Source organism: Emydura macquarii, unplaced genomic scaffold (assembly GCF_026122565.2).
Source record: "Emydura macquarii macquarii isolate MOO-44397 ecotype Brisbane River unplaced genomic scaffold, CSIRO-AGI_Emac_v2 contig_3044, whole genome shotgun sequence".
Lineage (NCBI taxonomy): Eukaryota > Metazoa > Chordata > Testudines > Chelidae > Emydura > Emydura macquarii.
In genome coordinates this window covers 6,357,816-6,379,654 of record NW_027133181.1, presented here as the reverse complement: position 1 = coordinate 6,379,654, position 21,839 = coordinate 6,357,816, and the positions used below count along the sequence as shown (strand labels likewise).

The 21,839-nt window shown below is 39.0% G+C and overlaps 1 long non-coding RNA gene across 1 annotated transcript in view; it reads right to left on the bottom strand.

Annotated features, from left to right (window-relative positions):
* Window positions 1–21,408, bottom strand: part of LOC137141333 (uncharacterized) — a 63,919-nt gene extending 42,511 nt beyond the window's left edge. Inside the window, exons 1-2 of the long non-coding RNA XR_010916583.1 lie at window positions 21,341–21,408; window positions 6,415–6,530 (exon numbers count right to left, since the gene is read on the bottom strand). This is a non-coding gene — a long non-coding RNA (uncharacterized lncRNA). The remainder of the gene's footprint in view (window positions 1–6,414; window positions 6,531–21,340) is intronic.
* Window positions 21,409–21,839: the final 431 nt, after the last annotated feature.

Sequence of the window (21,839 nt, the reverse complement as noted above, 5' to 3'; positions counted from 1 at the left end):
GAGACCTGGACTGCAGTTCCATACCTTCGCGAGGAGATTGGTCGGTGACGGCCAAAGCGTGTGATAAATACTGGCACATAGGAAAATAAGACTCCTAAAGAGACCTCTACCATGGGAAATGAAAGAAATACTAAGTGGCAGGTTTCTCTGAAGAAGTACAGAAGTACTGAGTGGCAGTCAGACTTCTCTTATGTGGCATAATAAGTGTGTGAAAAGGATCTTAAAAACTGTTTGTAATTAGGTGCTACCTTAAGTGTTTCAAGAGAGAGAGAGGAGATTTTTTTTTTCCTTTCTTTTTCTTCTCTGTTTCTCTCTCCTTATCTCTCTCTCCGTTTCTCTTCTCTTGTTTCTAAAAACCTTTGAGAGAGGGGGAGGAAGTGGGTAAACATAATGGGAAATTGTAAAAAATAAGGATCGGGCCCTTAAGCATTTTGGTTCGAACAACATGGTTTATGGCCAAAAGGAGAAAGGGGGGCCAAAGATAAAATGCAAACAGGGTGAAAACTCTAAAGAAAGACTGCATAAGTCCCCGGTAAGGAGTCTAAAGGACTCCAAAAAGGAAAAAGTGAAAATTTAGATAAAGAGTATATAGAGAGGTTGAGGCCGGGGTTGGGGAGTAGGACGTGGTACCTTTTTGGCCCCAGGAGATTCCTCCTGCCACTATTGTGGACAGTTGGGACACTGGAAAGCAAAATGTCCAAAGCGATCTGGCCAGTCGAAGTGGACGTTTGGGCCACCACCACCTCCTCCCCGAGACCAGACTCAACCTTTATATTAGGACAGTTTGAGAAATGGTAACTTTATTAATGCACCCTTTTTGTTAATAGATTAATCAGGTTTTTATGTGTTTGGGTACTTTGCCCTCTGTTTGTTTTGCTTTTAGTTGGTTTGTTAAGGCCAGGGTGCCTGTCGTGCAAATGTTAATTTAAGTTGCAATTATTAAATTTAAGCAATGGCTAGCTCAGGTTTATAAGTGAGCCACACTGGTAATACAGTATGGCTCAAAGTGGGGATTGTAGGAAAATAATTGTCTGTTTGACCATAGTCATTTTATTTTAGTTTTTTGAGTGTTTTGTTCTCTGCTGAAACTACCCCCCTTCTCTTTCCCATAGTGTTTGATTTTTTGCCAGGGTCAGAGAAAGGGCAAGGAGAAAGCCAACTAGTTTTAATTAGTCATATAGCCTTCTGAGAGAGAGATCAGACAACTTTAATAGAAAAGTAGAAATCTTTTGTTAATATGTTATCTGTTATGTATATTTTTTAAAATAGAAATGTATAAGTTAATAGTAATAGTAGTAATACTTTGAATATACCTATAAGCATCAAAAATTTATGCATATGTAATTTTTTTTGTCTTGTTTGTATAAATATGTAAAAAAGCATGTCTTCAGGGTCTCACACTGACCACATGCTGGGAAGTGTAAAAGAAAGGGGGGAGCTGTGGGGGTATATTATCCATATGCTGACCTAACGGCTGCAAAATCGTGCAGCTATCGATTTTTTTGTTGGCACAGGGACACGGTTGTGAGGATTTTGAAGGCATGTGTTGTATGAATTTATCAGATTGGTTATATTTTGTTTATGCTTTATTGTAATGCCTTGCAAATAATATGCATAAGATTATGCAAACTCATAATCCCTTATGGGAGTGGCTTAGCAGCTTTGGCTGGCCCTCTTGGCTTGTTTTATTTTGTTATACGGGGATAATCATTTTGGGAATTGTACTCCTTTTCCTTATTTGTGCCCCCTGTTTTATTCGCTTATTGCAAGGTAGTTTGGAGTGTTTTGTTGAGCGCATATTTAAAAGAAAGGGGGAGATGTGGGAGTGTATTATCCATACACTGACCTGATGGCTACTTAAGTGGAAAGTTACAGCAGGCCTGGTGGTGGACACCGGGTCAAGTGAGGCTGCCTACAGGGAGCTGGAAGGTGGCCACTTTCACTCAGGCGCCTCACTGGCGGCGAGTTCCGCGGACTTGGCCGCCATCCACTAGATAGTAGAAAGTATCCAAGGTCGTAAACAAGAAAGCTATGTAAGCTAAGAAGCTACCAATAATATGTAAGCTGTTCCCATGCTAAGTGTGTGAAATTATATAATAGCCAATCAGCAATTGTGTGACCATTGTATGCAGAGATGATAAAAAGGTATATAAGCTGGAGAACAAGATGGAATAAACGATTCTGCTTGCAATCATATTGGTTGTTGTGCTTTATCCGTCCCGCATCCTCTGCCATCAGCAGTGGAATCCTCCCTCGTCCTCTGCTATCAGCATTGGAACCCAACAAATGGCCATACTGGGTCAGACTAATGGTCCATCTAGCTCAGTATTCTGTCTTCCGACAGTGGCCAATGCCAGGTGCTTCAGAAGGAATGAACAGAACAAGCAATCATTGAGTGATCCATACCCAGTTGTCCACTCCCAGCTTCTGGCAGTGAGAGGCTAGGGACATTCAGAGCATGGGTTTCATCCCTGACCATCTTGGCTAATAGCTACTGATGGACCTATCTTCCATGAACTTATCTAATTGTTTTTTTTAACTCAGTTATAGTTTTGCCCATAACAATTTAGCATGGCAAGTTAAACAACATCTCCTGACAAAAGTTCCACCGGTTGTCTGTGCATTGTGTGAATAAACACTTCATTTTGTTTATTTTAAACCTGCTGTCCATTAATTTCAATTGGTGGCCTCTGGTTCTTGTGTTATGGGAAGGAGTACATAATACTTTCTTATTCACTTTCTCCAAATCATTTATGATTGTATAGACTTATATCATATCCCCCCTTAGACATCTGTTTTCAAAGCTGAAAAGTCCCAGTCTTTTTAGTCTCTCCTCATATGGAAGCTGTACAATACTTTAATTATTTTTGTTGTCCTTCTCTGTACCTTTTCCAATTCAAATATATCTTTTTTGAGATGGGGCAACCAGAACAGCACACTGTATTCAAAGTGTGGGAGTACTATGGATTTATATAGTGGCATTATGATATTTTCTGTCTTGTTATCTATCTCTTTCCTAATGATTCCTAGCTTTCTGTTAGCTTCTTTTGACTGCTGCTGCACATTGAGTGGATGTTTTCAGGGAACTATCCACAATGACTCCAAGATCTCTTTCTTGAGTGGTAACAACTAATTTAGATCCTGTCATTTTTTATGTATAGAGGGGATTATGTTTTCCAATGTGCATTATTTTGCATTTATCAGTATTGAATTTCATCTGCCATTTTGTTGCCCAGTCGCCCCGTTTTGTGAGATCCCTTTGTAGCATTTTGTAGTCTACTTTGGACTTAACTATCTTGAGTAATGTTGTATGGTCTGCACATTTTGTCCCCTTAATTTTTACCTTTTTTTCCAGATCATTTGTGAATATGTTGAACAGCACAGTATTTATCTCACTTCATTCTGAAAATTGACTATTTATTCTTACCCTTTGTTTCCTGTCTTTTAACAGTTACTGATCCATGAGAGGACATTCCCTTATACCCCATGACTGCTTACTTTACTTAAGAGCTTTTGGTGAGGAACCTTGTCAAAGGCTTTCTGAAAGTCCAAGTACACTATGTGCACTGGATCACCCTTGTGCACATACTTGTTGAACCCCTCCAATAATTCTAATAGATTGGTGAGGCATGATTTCCCTTTACAATAGCTGCATTGACTCTTTCCCCAAAAATCATGTGCATCTGTGTGTCTGATAATTTTGTTCTTTACTATAGTTTCAATCAATTTGCCTGGTTCTGAAGTTAGGCTTACCGGCTTATAATTGCCTAGATTCCTCTGGAGCCTTTTTAAAAAATTGGTGTCACATTAGCTATCCTCCAAACATCTGATATAGAAGCAGATTTAAGTGATAGATTACGTACCACAGTTAGTAGTTCTGCAATTTCATATTTGTGTTCTTTCAGAACTCTTGGGTGAATAAGTCCTGGTGACTTATTACTCTTTAATGTATCAGTTTGTTCTAAAACCTCCTCTATTGATGCCTCAATCTGGGACAGTTGCTCAGATTTGTCACTGCTCCTACTATAGATAGGTTACAATTTACCATGGCAAGTTACCAGTTTCTAAATCTGCTAGAAATAATGAACAATATGATCCTGATAGTCCTTCATGCACAAGTACATACAAAATCAGTCATCAGTATAGCTTTTTCAGGTAAAGAGGTAGAAATACGAATGTTAACAATTAGACAAAGAGGAAAACAACCTGTTCATCTGGAACAATTTAAGTTAGTGGAGAAGCCCAAGAAATTTTCTTCAAGGAGACAAGGTGAGTCATAAAAAGATAGAAAAAGGTTGTTTGGCAGAGACACTTTTTTCTTATAAGATACCTAACTGCTGTACTTGGCCAATTGGAATGAGGATGGACAAGCAAACTGATAACAATAGTTAGAAATTAGAAATATTTTCAAGGCCACTTTATATTTCCACTTTCAGCTGTCAAACAAGATAGTGAATATAAGATCAGGCAGCAGTTAAATTAAGACAGGACAAGGTCAAGATATTTTTGCATATAAGCATGAAAGGTCTTGAATCCTTGCATTCACATTCAAGATATACCTGATGTTATATGACATTTCAGGTCAAATGAACTATTGGGCAGACAACATGAATCATACACATGAATGGGAATCAGAAAGTAGTATTTGTTGTTACTGCTGTTATTATTCTAAGCAGCCACAATTGTAAGCTATTTATCTTTCACCGTATTTTAGAAAAGCTTTAAGTTTCAGAGCTAAATTAAAAATAGACACGTATGTAAATGTTTGGGATAATTAAAATACATTTGCTATGCTGTAAAGTTTAGAAATATTTGAAAGCATATGCTTAACAATTTTTTTTAAATGAACACCCTAATCTTGGAACAAACTAACATATGGGAGAGGGAGAGAGAATGAAACATTTTGATTTTTATTAAAATGTATATTAATATAAAAATGTAAAGATATGAATGTGGTGTACAGGAATTAGTCATTTCCAAAAAAAAAGATGTTTCAAGACAAAGTAAAAAGCCTCTTGAATTCAAAAGTGGAAGTTACAGAAATTTAAAAGTAAGACAAAAATAGCAGACTGTGGGACCATTCTGACACAGCACAGGAGTCACTTAGCAGCCCAAGACATATTTTAATGGGAATGATGACACCAGGCATGACACTAGTGCAAAGAGCATTGCTAAGAACCATCAAAAGACATCACTTTTTTTTTTTTAACTGGCACAATACCAGCCTCAGCAGCAGGCCTCGGAGGAAAATAAGCAGGTACAACCTTAGCAGCAATTATGGGGGTATCTAGCCAAGAAAAAAAGGACTTGCTGGCAGTGGTTAATACTACAACTCTAAAAATGGGGCAGATTCTTATCTCATGATGATTTTATACAGGTAACATCCACTAGAATTACTCCTGACTTTCAGTAAAATATAATTAACTCAGAATTAGGCTCTTTTTATTGAATCAATTAAAAAAACCCTCCAAAATACTATTGTGCATATGTGTTAATGCATTGGTTCCATCAAGGTTTCAATGTTTATCAAGAGTGGAACAGATTATGTGTTGTGCCTCTCAACATACACAGCACGAAAAGTCACAGCCACAGGACAGGTTGAAAAAGGTGGATACACACTGCCTGTGGTCTTCCCTAATTGTGGATTGCTCCAGGGGCTGGTGCAGTACCAAGTGTAAATTGAAGAAGCCCTGGGACTGCTCTAGCTTAGGCAAGCTTTTCATGGAAGTGTATAAATTGCTCCATACCCAAGAATGTACAGAGCACTTTGCACTGTAGCTAGGTCTTCGCCTGTGCCAAACCCACTTCCCACTGCTACCCACACCTTTATGTCAGGGGATGCATCGGAGGGTAGTGTGTAATGCTACCTATATCAGTTACACATCCCTGGGGGAATTCCCCAAGGCTCTATTCCAGCCACTTATTCCACTGGAGTGGCAGATATGGTCGGCCATGGGGGCCAGAATTTAGTCCAGTTACTACATTAGTGTGTTTGAGATACAGTGGATATTTCTTATTTTAAAATAATAAATACCGTGATATCCTAGTTAATGTGACATGGGGACAGAGGTCCTAGAGGACTTTTTTTTTTTTTTTTAATTATGAGATTGGACTCCACGTGAGATTCAGAAAGTTCAGTGATTTCACCAGTGTGGAATTTACATAATGAAGGTGTAGCAGAATGAACTGCCATTTAACCAATAGGAACAGAACAGAATTAATTACACCTGTTTTAAAAACAAAATCACAAAACCAAGAAGTTACATCAGTGGTTATGAACCTAAGCTGGAGCCAAGTACTCAGTACTTTTTGTAGGTTATTCCTGAATAGGATTGCAGAAATTCTTCTGTCAACATATGTTTCCCTAACGTGATCCACTTGCCTCTATATTGCTGCCTGATTCTGTTCCCTTACCTCAGTTCTCTGTGGTTCTTTGACAAGGTGGCTCCTGCTGGGCTGTCATGAATGCCTACTGGCCCCTAGGATTCTCCTTGGGTGGGAGGGCAGAGGAAGAGTACACAGCATAAAGCCTAAAAAACATACACGTTATTGCAGCCTGTGTATGCCATAACTTTATTCGTTCAGCTACCCATTCCCCTTTACCCTGCCCCAAAATTTCAAATGATTTTCTGCAGATTTGGAACCCTTTCAAAGGGGAATATGCTGTGAATGCCTCCCCCAGTCAGATTCATTGGTGCACAAACTGTTCATCAAAGCTGGTTGAAACGGGCTTTCCAGCTAGTGGGAAAATTCTGAATTGGTTTTGGTTCAGGAAGAGCCACACATAGTATTTCCTCAATGAAATCTGCTCCCCAGGAATAGCAGCTGCTGCCTGAAATTGGCACAATTCTTGTCAGTTTTACAGCTGCTATTCAGCTGGTCGGGAGTCAGGCAGATTAGAGACCCAGCTGGCCCAGGAGCCTGGTATAGATGCCCTGCAGTCGCAGACCCTGAAAGCCCATTGCAGGATTTCTAGGCTCACTGCTGTGGGGATGGGAGCCAAACCCTGGCTAGTTGGGGCTCTCAGCACTTTAAGTCTCCTTTTTCTATAGCACAGAGCCTGGAAGTTTGGGCCTGGCTCCAGGCTAGTTTACACTGAAGGGCTGCCATGGAGCCAAAGACACTGGATGCTACAGCTCCCAGCAGCCTGCCAGAAAATGAGGTAGGTTTCCATTAGAAAGCTGCCTGTGATTTGACAAAAACATTGTTGGATCCAGAGATATTTCTGTGAAACATTTTGAGTTCAACTAATCAGCATTTTTCAACAAAACTCTGTGTCACTGGAAAATTCCCAACCAGCTCTACCACAAGTGAAGGAGAGTTCAGGGTCCATAGTGTTAAAGCTGTGTGATACATCACACTACCACTCTGCAATTTTTATGCTTTCCTTTCTCTTGCTTTTCTTTCTTTTTCAGTTTTTTCACATTTGGAGCTTCTCCATGGGGACTGCCACTTTTCAGATCTTGAATCTATTTTTCTGGAAGTAGCATTTCTTATCTGTGACAGACATAGGATTCTGAAAAGGATTAGACATCAGTATGAGTAATATGAATATAATTTGAGTAACACTAGCTAGGATAAACATTTAGAAGGGAAATCAACCCTCTTGCTTCAGCATCCAAGCCAGCCATTGACTTCTAGGGGTTAGGAAGAAACTTCCCCATAGGAATGTTATTACATAATGCCTCTTCTGGTGTGCGGGAGAAGGGGTATAATTTTTGTTGAAATATCTGGTGTTAGTCATTGTCAGAGACTGCCCTGGATTAGATGGGTGACTGATTTTATACAACAATTGCTATGGGCTAGATTACCTCTCCTTTCAGTGCGAAGTGGCTAAGGCAAAGGAACCTTTGGAAGGATTCTATTATGGCATTCCTCCTCTGCCATTACTGTCACAGTTCAGGGCAACAGGTTCCTCAGTTGTCACCTCTTTTTGGTGGAGACATGCACCTCTCCTACTTCTGACCAGGGTATTTCCAGGTTGAACAACTCCCTTCCTACACTGTGTTTTTCCTCAGCAAAACAGACTGCCTAAGCCAGCCCTCTTTTCTTTTGTCCTTAGAGATAGCAAAACAGTGTAATTGCCAAAGTTAAATTACCACATGGCTCTTTCTTAGCCAGCACATCTATTCTTAAAGTAAAAGTATTACAGAGAAAACAGATTAAAAACAATAAAAGAATCTACACACATGCTAACAAATTTACCAAAGATCATCCCCATCTCCAACAAGGTCTGTGGCTGACTAACAGTCCTTCAAAGGTTTTTTTCCTGTGGTCACAAACTGTAACTGCTTTTGCTGAGAATAAACTCCATAATCTTATGGGATCTCAGTAAACCAAAGTCCTGCCAACTCTTCCCTAAGGATTGGGATCACTTTAGACCAGAGGTCCTGTCTGTTTGCTGGATTAGAAAGCAGGGCCTGGATCAATTTAAACTCAAGATATTTATCCAAAAATCCTTTCTTTGTGTGCTTGTCTCTAAATCATCTAGTGTGACCCAGTATATGCAAACCACTGCAGATGGTGGTGTTTCTCTGGGGGGTGTTACAATCTGAGTGAATTTGCCTAAACTCCCCCCACTGTTCTCAGTTCCTGAATAAACTATAGCTACTCATACTCATGGAAATATATACAATCCCTGTATCACAAGGATATAAAACCAAGTAATTTAACCTAATGGATTCCAAAGGTATTAAATGTAATTCAGTAATTTTGTCCAGAATATTGCAGGAAATGGTCATAACTGGCACAGTTATAGAAGTGGGATACCCTGGAATCTGCAGGAGGATCTAAGCCACTTCCAGGGCCCTCCTGTTCCTTAAAAGTGAGTCTGCTAGACAAATGTGGTACCAACACCTTCCTGGATCAGGACTAACCGAGAGCTTTGAAATACTTGACTTTTTTTCTATTACCTCAGTTTTGTGGGTCTCTATTTTGGATGTTGTTATTGTTAACATCATTTCATTGTGATAGTGCCTAGAAATCACCAATCAAGGAGCAAGGCCTGATATGCCAGCCACTGTATTCATATCTAACACAGAGATTGTGAACTCTTTGGGGTGGGTACTATGTAAATCAGGGCTCAGTTGTTTCTTTGCCCCAAACGCTGAATAAGGATAGTGTATTGTTGCCCTGCTACCAAAACAGACAAGAAGTAAGATGGTGACTCAGCGTTTCCCGCTACATTAGGCCTACATCTGGAACAGCACACTTCCCTAGATACAACAACTACCATTCAGATTACTACAAACAATACCACAAATGTCATATTTCAGAAAACACCAAGAATCTGTGCATAATAAACCTGTAGAATTTAACATAAAAACAGAATGCTTCAGAATCATGTCATGAAATACTCCTATTTTATTAAAGTCATGAGGACAACAATCAATGCCAGTAACTGATGCTCGTCCCAAAGCCATAATAGTACGAAACAGTGCTTGAACTGAGATTTGGGATTTTTATGATTAAAAATACTCTCAAATATAAGACATGATGATGAGAAAAGAAAGCTGCATATCTTCTTAAAGTCTACAACATTAATCCCACTCTGGAGCATTAATGTCTGCAGTTGAATTATCCATATTACACATGTGAATTATTTGCCTAAATCCTCATTAGAAGGATATATATTGTAGTCTCCATCTTCCCAGAAAAAAATCTTTGTTAAATTGGAGTTAATGTTGACCAGGTGTTCAGACCTGGTTAATAACCTTTTTTAAAAATTACTTTAAAATATTGTGATTAAAAAAAAATCACTTTGAAAATCCAAAAAAAAAAAAAAAAATTTCTTGAATCTGGGAGACGGAGCAATCCAAGGGCTTGATCCAAAGACCATTGAAGTCAATGAGAATCCTTCAGTGGGCTCTGGATCAGGACCTTAACCCCCATTAATACAAATTGAGTAGTGAGTTTCTTGCCTTTCGAGACACTGCAGAAGTCACTGCATCTTCATCCTGGTGCAAAAATCCTCTTTGAAAAACAGAAATATTCTTTCTTAAGGCACACTGATATTTAACTGGCTAATTTACAAGGTTTTTAACACTCTCACTTGCCTTTGTTTACAATATGAGTTGAGGGCTTTTAACAAGAGATACTTAACACCTTGCAGGAATGGACTTCTGTGGATATCAGACTCACATCAGAAATAGTCACCGAACTCTAGAATCAAAGATGTTAAGCCAGTTCCTATTCCCTCTTACTTTGTTTTACAAAGCAGTAATTAAGAGATTCGGGCTTTAAGACACAATCTTTAGCAGAGCTAGTGCAGAAACACCCTGCTCCCTGGAATGTTGAAGGAGCATGACTGCTGAGTCACTCATTGATAGGATGGTGGCATATGGTCTTGCCATGCAAGGCCAGATTTGTTGCCTGTTATGGAGGGGAGCAGGAAGGAACAACCATAGTTCTGGCTCCTCTCTGACCACTTTGGAAAGTATAGAACCAATTAAAAGAGAAGTTAATCTTAGGGGAGTGCAAGGAGTGTGGGTATGTCAACACTTAAAATGCTACAGCAGCACAGCACAGCACCACTGTAATGTTTCAGTGTAGGAACTATCTATGCTGATGAGAAGGGTTCATCTGCCGGCATAGGTAATCCACCTCCCCAAGAGGTAGTAGCTAAGCTGATGGAAGAATTCTTCCATCAACCTAGTGCTGGTTACATAGGGATTTAGGTCAATTAATAACACGGCTCAGGCCAAATGACTTAATTTTCTACTTTAGACCAGTCCTGTGATGTGCCCAGCTCCTGGCTGTTGGCCCAGTGGGGCAAAGGCTCCTTGCACACAATCTAGCTCTTAGGCTAGTGCCCTACAATGTGATCAAGGTCTCAGACACATTTGCAAACATCTGCCTCTATTTCTTTACCGGTTCTTAATTAGGACAGGTTTCTTAACTGGATTTTTAAAAGATTTTTGCTCATTTTGTGTAATCCAAAAGGAAAAGTGTTTAGCTATATTATGCTTATGCATTATTTAAAGATAATCTTTTCATGTCCTTAACCTCCCAGCTAGAATAAATATGGTTGCCAGTTCTTAGCAGGAAAGCTTTTTCTTGTTCACTGGCTTACTTATGACTATACAGTATAATTAACATTTTTGGAGTACCTTTTCTGCCAGATAATGACTCCGTTCTTCAACTTTGCTTTTCAGACACACTACATAATAAATCACAAGGGAAAAAATCTTTATTTTAAAATTCCCATTTATGTATTTAATGAACATTATTGAATCTTTGCCAAGTATTTATTGGAAACTTAGAAGAAATCTCTGTTAACTAATATTTCATTTCTATCTGGGAGGATGAAGCGTTCTGCTGACACTAAAATTTTAATAATAATTAGCACCATTATTGGAAAGCTGCTTTTGATAGCATTGTGAGAGGGTGAGTGTTAGGGTAGACTAAGAATTAAAAAGTATTTTTAATAGAAGATTTTTCTTACCTTTGATTGCTAATTTTAAGGGAATCTTCAAAAATATATAATATAAAACATCAACTTGCTGCATGCCACTAATTAACACGGAATTAGGAAGTTTCCAGAATAGGGTGCCAGTCCCTTTGAACTCAGTTAGTCATTTCTGCAGTCTGATCACTGCACCATGCATTATTATGATGAGTCAATTGAATCTATATGTAGCTTTTTATATCTTTTATAGTGTGGGAGACACTAGAGGCAACACTTCTCCAGCTGAATCCCACAGCCTACACTAAACCTCCTCACTCCAACTTCCCCCTTTACCAAGTGTCCTGACCTCTCCCTGCGATCCTCATTCATGCTCATTCATGCTCTCCTCCAGAGAATTGTCCATCCTCTCCCGTTTAGTTTAAGTGAAAAACAAACACAAATATGTGAAACAAAGAAAAACACAAAAAACCTGAGTCCATCTGCCCCCCAAGTTCTATCCTTAATCACATCCATGCAGCACCAATAATGGCATTGAGACTTCATGGGTATTATGAAGGACAAAATTTGACCTACTTTATATAACACCTCAGAGGCATGACATTAATCGTTTAACTATGAAGCACAACCAATAATAGTGCAGATTTTTTAAACAGCCTTGTGCAGTCTTTGGACATTTCAAATTTAGACTTAATTTTAATTTATCAAGGCTTTGCAGGTGAATAAGATTCCATGCTTCTGGATCCTTGGAAGGCTTGGGATATTGTAATGTAGCATTTAGCGCATGGTGCTGTATGCCTTTGAATAAAATATAACTATCTGTAGCTTCCACATTTAAAATGCATCTGAAGCATCAGTTATAAACCAAAGAATTCAACATCCAGTAGGTTTCAAATTATGAATGCCCTTGATCATATTTCATCTTACAGCTACTTTGACTAATCATAAAACAAAAGTAAAAAAAAAATTAGCCATATCTTTACTAAATAATTTGAAATGTAATTGTTATGCTTTTGCATATACAAAGAACAACCATATCCTTTAATCCTGAATTCTTTTTGTTTTAGATTAAGGGAAACAAACAAAACTAGAACAAATTAAAGTCTCCTTGATAGCACATGTGCCTCCTTTTTAACATGCTGCAGTAGCTTTTTTCACAAAATAGCCACAGATTCCTTAGAAATGTAAAGGTGCAGTGCAGAAAAAAATCAAACCAATTGCATACATCGCAGTAACACTATACATAATATTATTAAAATAAATACATTTTCTTTATATGGTGCATATAAAATTATGTTTGTTCCTTTACAAGCAGAACAGTACTGGGAAATAAGAATACTGTAAATACCAGTGCCATTGTATGTTGTTGTAGAGCTCCAGCTGACGTCATAAAAAGCAGATATTATCTCTGTTTTGGCTAAGCTAAAGGACAATATTTACATGAGTGAAAAATAAATCTTGATATTGACAAAAATAAATGTCAGTATTTGGTGTGTGTATGTGTGTGTAGTCTCTACTGATGAATGGAAAAAAAAGGTCTTCAAAGCATGTAGCTGTTTACCCATTTCAAAAATTCTTTGCACTTTCCGAGCCAAGACTACATCGTGCAGACCCAACATTAAGACCATTAAGACCAAAGGGTCTTTTATCCTCTGTAAAGTGGAGGGGATGAAAAGTTGGCATAAGGGTGAGTTTGTGTTATATTAGCAACAAATGAAGCATCAAGTAAGTGGATTTATAAGAAACAGGACATAAATCAAGATGCTGCAGGGCCAGAGAAGTGGTTGAGGGTTATCAAGCGGCAGAGCAGAGGCATGGATTCTACAGTGATGGCTTTTTAAGTCTGCTGATCTCCTGACATCTTTGCTGATCTTGGGGGAATCATGGATTTTAGGGACAGAAACCTCTGCTATTTCCAGAAAAGAGAGAAACAAACCACACCTTTGCTCTGGCTTTACAAACCTTGCAAATGCAAACTTGCCGAGTTACTTGTTCCCTACATGATGCTTAGAAGGGTAGGTGATGATATTGCCTAGAGGGGTGGTACAAAGGAACTTTGGAATAATATCAATAGCTAGAGCTTGTTTTATAATTTATAAATGTATAATTTATAAAATTTCCACCACTTTTGGAATGTTAATCTTGCTTTATGTTTTTTGATGAAAAAGAACTTTTTTTATACTGAAATTGAAAAATAGCTCTATAGCAGTGATGTTCTTGAAATGCAAAGACTTTGAATATTAGGGGTGAGCAAGGTAGCTTGCTGATACAGAGCTAGACTATGATTTGGACTACAAGCCTGTACAGCAGAAATATAACTGGGAACAAGAACCTCTTTCAGTCCTATGTGGACTAGACACACAAGAATAACTGGGCACTGCATGCCTATTATTGCCTTCTTTGGAGCAGGTGGGTGGGTTGTGAGCAGAGCTTTAGTGCAACATCCTGCACAGTTGAGCCAGTACGAGGGTTGTTATAATGAACCACTAGCCAAGTTCAGCAGCAAATTACTACTCTCTCTCCCGCTTTCCCCATTCCTGGCAAGTGGGAAAAAGAAAAGGAATTGTGCCTCACAGTGGTGTGTCTGAGGATAGTACTATCTTTTGCTCAAAACTGGGCCTAAAGGCAAAATCTAGCCTTTGTTATTGTGATAAATGTCAGGCAGGTAGTGGATTTGCACAGCTTTATATAAAGAACTGATAAGTGACTCTATATAAAATTAGCATGTAACTATGATTAGAATATGAATAAAATATGAATTTCATTCTAAATCATTATGGTGGATTTCTTTTAAAGTCACAAAAGAATAATATCAATAAATGATGCTTCTTTTATTTAAATGTAAACTCCCTTAATCACTCTAAAATATGAGGGATACTGCATGAGATCATCAAAATTTTCTACTGTATCTAGTGTAAAATGATTGGTGTGGCTATATGAAGACACATTAGTGCACTCTGAATTGGACAGGGCTGATTGGCTATCACTAGTATTTATTATTGTTAGAGCAGCATCAGAGTGCTCTGCCCAGTAGCATATGGAGAAAGACACAGCCCTTGCATGGAGTTTTACATTCTTACTTGGATATATAGTTCAGATGCATAATGCAGAAAACATTCTAGTTGCAGAATCCTACAGATACCCTTTTTGTTTTAATTTTAAACACACTTGTTTCATTGGTGGATTAACATTTATAGGCTTCATGAGAAGCCATAAGGCCTAGTGGAATGACGATGAGACTGGGAGTCAAGGATTTTGAATTTATAATCTTTGTCCTGCCACTAACTCATAGTGTACCTTTGAGGAAGTCACTTAATTCCTCTGTTATTCTGTCTCCCCATCTATCAAATGGGGATAATAACCTTGAAAATGTTTCTCAAGTGTAGCCAGTGAAGAATGTCTGCTTGAGTTCACAGGGAAACTGAAACAATAACTCTGAGTGGTAAACTGCCTCATTCATTTCAGTAGGTGCTAACTCAGATGCCAGCATCTTTTAAATGTCAGCATTGTTAACTGTTTCACTTATCAAAGCATATAAAGGGGAGACGAAAGATCATATTGATCAAGATCTATACAACCTATGAGCAAAAGCACATAGCAGAACTGAAGGGGGTTGTGATTGGCTTCATTTACCTGAACTAAAGCTCAGCTTTCAAAAGTTTGGGAAGTGCTATATTGTGCAATGATATTAAACACAGAAAGTGGGGGGAAAAAAACCAAACCCAATATATATATATATACAATTGGAAAAAATGTTCTCTTTTCATAACATTCTAAATCAGTTGGACTTTACCCAGAAAAGTGCGTAATATTGTCCTATTTTTTCACATGAAACTCTTCTAAGGCGGGAAATATTAATTTTGAACATTAAACTTAATATGGTTTTTTTTTTTTAATCTTTTCTATCCACTGCCTTTGACATCTCCAATGCCTTCATGGCATATAAATAGCTACTGAACTTTTTGCAAGTAAGGAACTTCTTACTGAACTATTAAATTTGTGGCAAATGGGTATTTTATCTGTGATTGTGCACAACAAGCCCCTTGGGATACATTTGACACTAATGATTCAATAATCATTAAAAGCCTAGAAAGTGTGGAGCTTTTTTTTTTTTTTAAAGCTGCTTATTGAGCATCAGGGTTTCAAATAGAATAACAGTTTATCGAAGCTAGGAAGAGGTAAAGGTGTGGATCACCTAAGAATTGAACACTCAGTGCCATTAATTGGGATTAAATACTCCCCATATATCACCTTATATAAGGCTTTTGCAAATGAATTTGATTCTTTTCAGTCAAAGGGCCAGATCCCCCCACATGTATTCCTCCTGAATAAAGAGGAGGAAACTCCACAAGTTTCCCAGGAATTCTTCCTTTGAGGGCAAGATTGACCCACTGAACTCATTTGTCTCTGGATATTTGCTGGTCAAGGCATAGTGTTTCAGTGCCTCTTTCACAATATCTTGGCATTTCTCCCCTTCTGTCCTCCTTGTGCTGCCCTTCCTTTCAGCAGAGCTGGGTTTCACACCAGCTGCTATCACCAGAAACCCTACAGTATGGAGGAAACCTCTTAAATTAATGCTGATCCACTCGTCATTAATTTAGAGGAGGAATCTAATGAAGATTGAGAGGGAGAGGGATCAGTCAATGCTAATGAGGGCAACTATCCTGTGTGCACCTCTTCCAAGGCTATGTTTACACTATAAGGGCTTCTGGGGAAGACTGGAATGGGGAGAGGAAAAAATGAATCAGGAAAGTTACTGGTATTTCCCTCTTGGTATATTTCTATAAAGCCTAGTCATCTGGAAGAACACCACAGTGTTCTACTGCTCCAGTAGCACTGCAGTGTGAATGATCAGAGAGGAATTAGATGGCACTGACATTGCTTATGACTTGTCAAACTTGGGGCCAGTAAATAAAAATACAATATCTTCTATGTTTATGTGGGGAAGAATTGTACTATTCATACATAATTAAAGTACACATCAAAGCTAGTGACCTTTTAAGTCTCAGATGATGTCTGCATGTGATGCCGGATATGTAAGTTTTGTACACAGAGCTGTGTCTAACCGTTGTGTTATCTGTCGCTCTCTGTGGGAGACTAGTGCTGAAAGAGAGGGCAAGCTCTCTATTTATTTCATCAGCTGATCAATTAAATATAAGGCACTGTTAAATATTCTGGTAGCTGAATAGCAACATTCTAATGGGGAAAGTTTACTTCACTCAGCTGGACACTTGCATTGTTCTAAATGATGTTAATATCATTTCGATGTCAAATACATGGTGGCATGGCATGGGATAGAGATTTTATCAGCATGAGTTTGGATGGCAGCATTATTGATGCGAGGTGAAACTATGAGTGAGTTATGCCAAACAAGTCATCCCATATGAATACTTGTATATCACACCATTATGCTTTCTTAAAAAAAAAAATCCCAGACAAAACTTTAATGAGGCATGCTGCCATTAGCAGGGTCTCCTTGGGGCTGGTCAAGTGAATACAAATGAAATCAAAATGGTTTAATTTTTTCTTATCTCCCTCATTCCCCAATTTCCTCATAGCCCTGAACGGATGGTGATCCAGAAAGCAGATGGACTTCTGCCTACTCCATTCTGCTCACATACCTGAGGACCAGCTCCCACAAGCTTTTCCATAAGGAATTTAATCTTGCTTTTCCATAAAGAGCTTAATCTTGCTTTATGTTTTTTGATGAATTCTTGGGAGTTTAGGATAGTGAAACAGAGTAAATATTTCCCCTCCATGCAGGATAGGGGAGATCTTCTATGGGGAGGGATGCTCCACACTCATACATGGAAGAGATCCTTCAAGCTGGTAACATCTATTACCCAGTGACATAGTCATCCTAGTAGAAACCACATCCTTTATGATATTTAACACTGGATTGAACTGGACAAAACACTAGTAAATGTATAAGAGAGAACAAACAAATTGGCAGGGAGATATCTAGGTTTTATGACTGTATGTGTCCAACAGACCATGCTGTCATCATTCAAATGTCCAAGAGCCTGTTATATGTTCCACTATTCCAGCATCAGATAATCCAGCCGACAAGGATAAAGCTATTAGTCAAGTTATCAGTGCAATATCACAGACCAATGAATGGAGCAATACCCCGCAAGCTTCAGTCATCCAGGAGAGAAGCATTGAAATAGAAAATAAGAAATATATAAATAAAACATTATTGGCCAAATTCTGTCCATGGATGTCTGTAAACAACTCCCATTCCCTTCAAAGGTACTTGCATGGCATGTGAGAGGGCAGAGAATGGTTCTATAATTTCAAATGTAATGACTGCACTCATTAAAATTCTTGATCAGAGTTTTGAATTAGAGTAAGTAAGATTCTCTGAATGTAGGTTTTATTTCAGATATACTGGGCATACTGCACACACTGTAATTTCTTCTTATTGAATGCAGTGCTTGCCAAGCCCGTTTGTCTATTGTCTGTCTTTTGCTGCTTGTGGGATATTCTCTTTGGTCCCAGGTGTGAAGGCTGGCTGCACATTGACCCTGGCCCAATCCAACTCTGTTTGGAAGGGGCCATGCGTTGCATGGCAAATCAAGGTGAGGTATACAAAACTGGTCTCTGATGTCAGCTGCAGACTATCCTTCACACCACTTCAAAATCACAGCGAAATCTGGGCAGGGCAAGAGGGCCCACAACAGATGCCTCACCTTTGGGTGGTCAAAGAGGTCTGTGTATAGTAATAGGCTAGGATTTGCCGGATCTTCTCAATCATCCTGGCTGTGGCATCCTCACAATGGATGTGCGTGGTGGAGTGATGTTGCTTAACACAGGGAGCCATGGTATTTGTCTGGGTTGACTCATCCCAGTTGTGATGAGGTTGTGTATCAACCAACTTGATATGAGATGAATGGAGCCAGAACACAGTATTCTGCTGCAGAATAACAGAGGGCTAAACTGGATGATTGGAGACTTTGATCATTTGCTCGCCATGAAGTGCCAACCAAATTGTTTAGAAGGTTGTTGTGCAGCCTCATTGTAGTCGCAGTTTTCCTTGGGCAGTTAAGATATATGAGATGAGCGTTCTTGTCATGCACCCTGTGAGTACCTGGCTCATTCTGGGGAAACTAATGATCCAGTCAGTGGACCGTATTCAAAGTCCTTTCTAGGGCTGAATTTCAATCACTTGCAAGCTGACATTCCTGATGCTGTTCCACCTCATAACATTTGAGCCATTGGGCTAGTCCTGAAAATACTGCAGCTCAACATTGAGGGATTTTTGGCAGCCAAAAGCTGCATTTTCAGGAGCTCTGATTTTTGCAAATTACAGGGACTATGCAGACACTCTCAGAAATTGATACATCAATATATGTAGTAATTCATGACATGTATAAAAGGTCAGAGCCAAGCCCTTAGCCACCTAAAAAATATTCTGGGCCTAATTCAGCAGTTCTTTCTCAGGCAAGGGGAGTTCACTTGAGTAAGAACTGCAGGATTACACCTTCTATGAGGTGAACCTAGAGTATGAGCCAAATTAGATTCTGACCTCATTCATATCGAGTTTACACCACTGTATCTGCATTGAGTTTCTCTGGATTTACCCCAGGATAAGTGAGATCAAATCCAGATCAACAACTTCCTTCAGCATAATAGGAAGAAAATAAAGGCCTTGGACTGTGTCCAAGCTATGCTTAGTGAAGAGCAGGTTGGTGGGGTGGTGCAATGGTGTCTTTAAATTACACCACTTTTATTCTCCTCCTCCTTCTCCCTCACTCCTGGGGCTGTCAGGGACTGGCCTGGCCCATGCTGAAAGCTAGCCTTAGGGTTGACTGATTATTCACACAGTAAAATAATTCTAGAAATCCATGAAATCTTGAAATGATATTTGAAATAATTGGATAGAGCAGCATGTGATTTGTTCTGTCTCCAAATAGGACTCAACAAAAGCAGAACTATTTACTGGCTATTCTATAAGCATTTCTGTTTTTGCTGAGTCCTAAGTGAAACGAAGTCAGCAAAAATGGAGAGAAAAAAAATCTCCCCTGCTTTCCTTGGTCTTGCTCGTATTTCCTCTGTCTAAAGAAAGCCCATCTCACAGCTGGAAAGTACTAGGACAGACAGTTACCTTTCAGCTTCTTGACTGTGTGAAGACTTGAACATCAGACGTAAATAAAGAGAAAAGGTAGTGTGATCCTCAACAGGAAGATTCCCAAGTTTTCAGAAAAACAGTTATAAAACTGAGTAGCCTAATACAGAGTAGATTTATATTTTATTGCCACTAAAGTCCTACATAAAATAGCCAGTGAGGTGGAATCATTTCCCATGGATCATAAATCAGTTGCTTTTCCACAGTATGCAGTGTTCACCTTGATACTACAACCAAGACTAATGCTTCTCTACCCTGTGCTTGAGGGAAATGTGCATGGTATGTTGGAATTGTATGGGTACTAGACAGATTGTCAGGAAAGAAAATAAATAAAAGGTGGAATTTTTGCTCAATCCACAACACCTAAAGCTGGATCCTGTAAAACCTTTATTCCCCAAAGCTCTATTTAATCATGGGGATGGTCCCATGTATATAAATAGGAGTATTGCATGATTACAGATTTTTCATGAGAGTAAATATTGGCAAGATCAGGCCAAGTCTTATTCTTTTTACCCCGTTCTTATATGCATTTATTTAATTTATATATATTTATGTTATGCTCTTTGTGTTTGTATTTATCATTTTTAAAAATAGAACATACAAATACATATTTAAAATTAATCGTTTCTCTCTAGCTCATTTAAAGCCAATCCTGAAAACCCTTACTCCCAGGAGTAAGGTTCTGTCTGTTTCTTGTGATTATCTTGCTGATTTTAGTACAACTATTTATATGAGTGAAGGACTACTCTCATGAGTCAACATTCGCAGAACTGGGCCTCAAATTACTAAAACTCAAAGAATATTAAAAAGTGAAGGACCTGATCCTCCAACCCCATACCAAGGGCCTACAGGCATGAGTGGAGGTTTGCAGGATCAGGTCCTAAATTTGGGCTTTTCCTAGCATCCTAACTCAGGCAAAATGGGAGTTTTGCCTGAGTCAGGACTACAGGATTAACACTTATGCCAGCTGTTTTACTCTTACACATTTAATTTAGCTTGCAGTAATACAGGATTGTGTTTCTTTGGTGATTTAACACATTGTTCTATCATGTACAAGAAGTTGCCAAGCACTGACTCCATGCTCAGTTCTGTAGAGAACAAACTCTCTGTCCTAAAGACCTTATGATTTACTAACTTCATCACTTTTGCCTTCATAAGGGGGTTTACAAACCCCATATTGAGTACAGACAGAAGGGAGAGGAGAACCTTTCCTTCTTACAGGCAAGTGCCTTGGTCAGACCCTGATGCAGCTGCCAGAACTGCCAGTCATGTAGACTGACACCCTCAGCTGTGATCAATAGAGAAAACAAGACCAACTATAGCAAGGAGAGAACAGAGAAGGAAAAGGAGGTAGGAAAGCTTAAGATAACAAAAGGGTAACCACCCTGCACTAGACTGCTTCTGAGAAAACAACCAGAAGAATATAAGCCAAGGAACTGAAGGTCTGACAGACTCCATTTAAGGTGAGGGTTCATGAACTGATCTGATTGAAAATAAAGTGAGGATGAACAGTTAGGACAAGAACACACCAACAGCTGTCGATAGCCTCTGACAATCCTAAACTGCATTGAGGAAGAAGGAGAGAAACAGCACTCAAAATGAGATGGATGAGGCATTATAAGTGGGATTCACAAGGCTGATGTAGATATATAAAGTAGCACTTTGGTGCCTAACTCAATAATGGTATTCACAAAATCTCTGCTCAGCTGCTTCCTATCTCTGGGGATACCTGATGTCCCTCTATGACTAAGTTGTTTCTGTTAAAGTCCCCTGGCACTTAAATTTCAGCATCTGGCCCAGCCACTTACAGTCTGACACAAAACAACAACTCCGCACATAACTTCTCAGCTGAATTCCAAGTCCCCATCTATCTTGCCTCCAGGTTCTCATCTGGTAGATGTGCTCAGAACATATTTAAACCCCACAAAATGATCAGAGGAGGGGGTGTGGCCCCCACCATTAATCATTTAATCTAATGGTAACAGCACTCATCCATAATGTGGGAGACCCAATTTCAAATGGGAGGCTCAGCAACTTTCTGGGACACATCTTTTTCAGTTTCTCCTGTTTGAAGATGTTGGAGTGTGCATAAATAATTATTATTTGGAGTGGAACCTGTGCCTCCTACGTGAATGCTCTAACCACTGGGATATGGAGTCATTCTAACTCACTTTCTTGCTCAGAGACTATTTAGTTATTTATACACAGTGGAACAGTTTCAACAGGAGAGTTTGAGAAAGACCCATTCCAAAATACTCCATAGCTTAGGGAATGCACATGACCCCTCATTGTTTCTTGAAAAAGGAC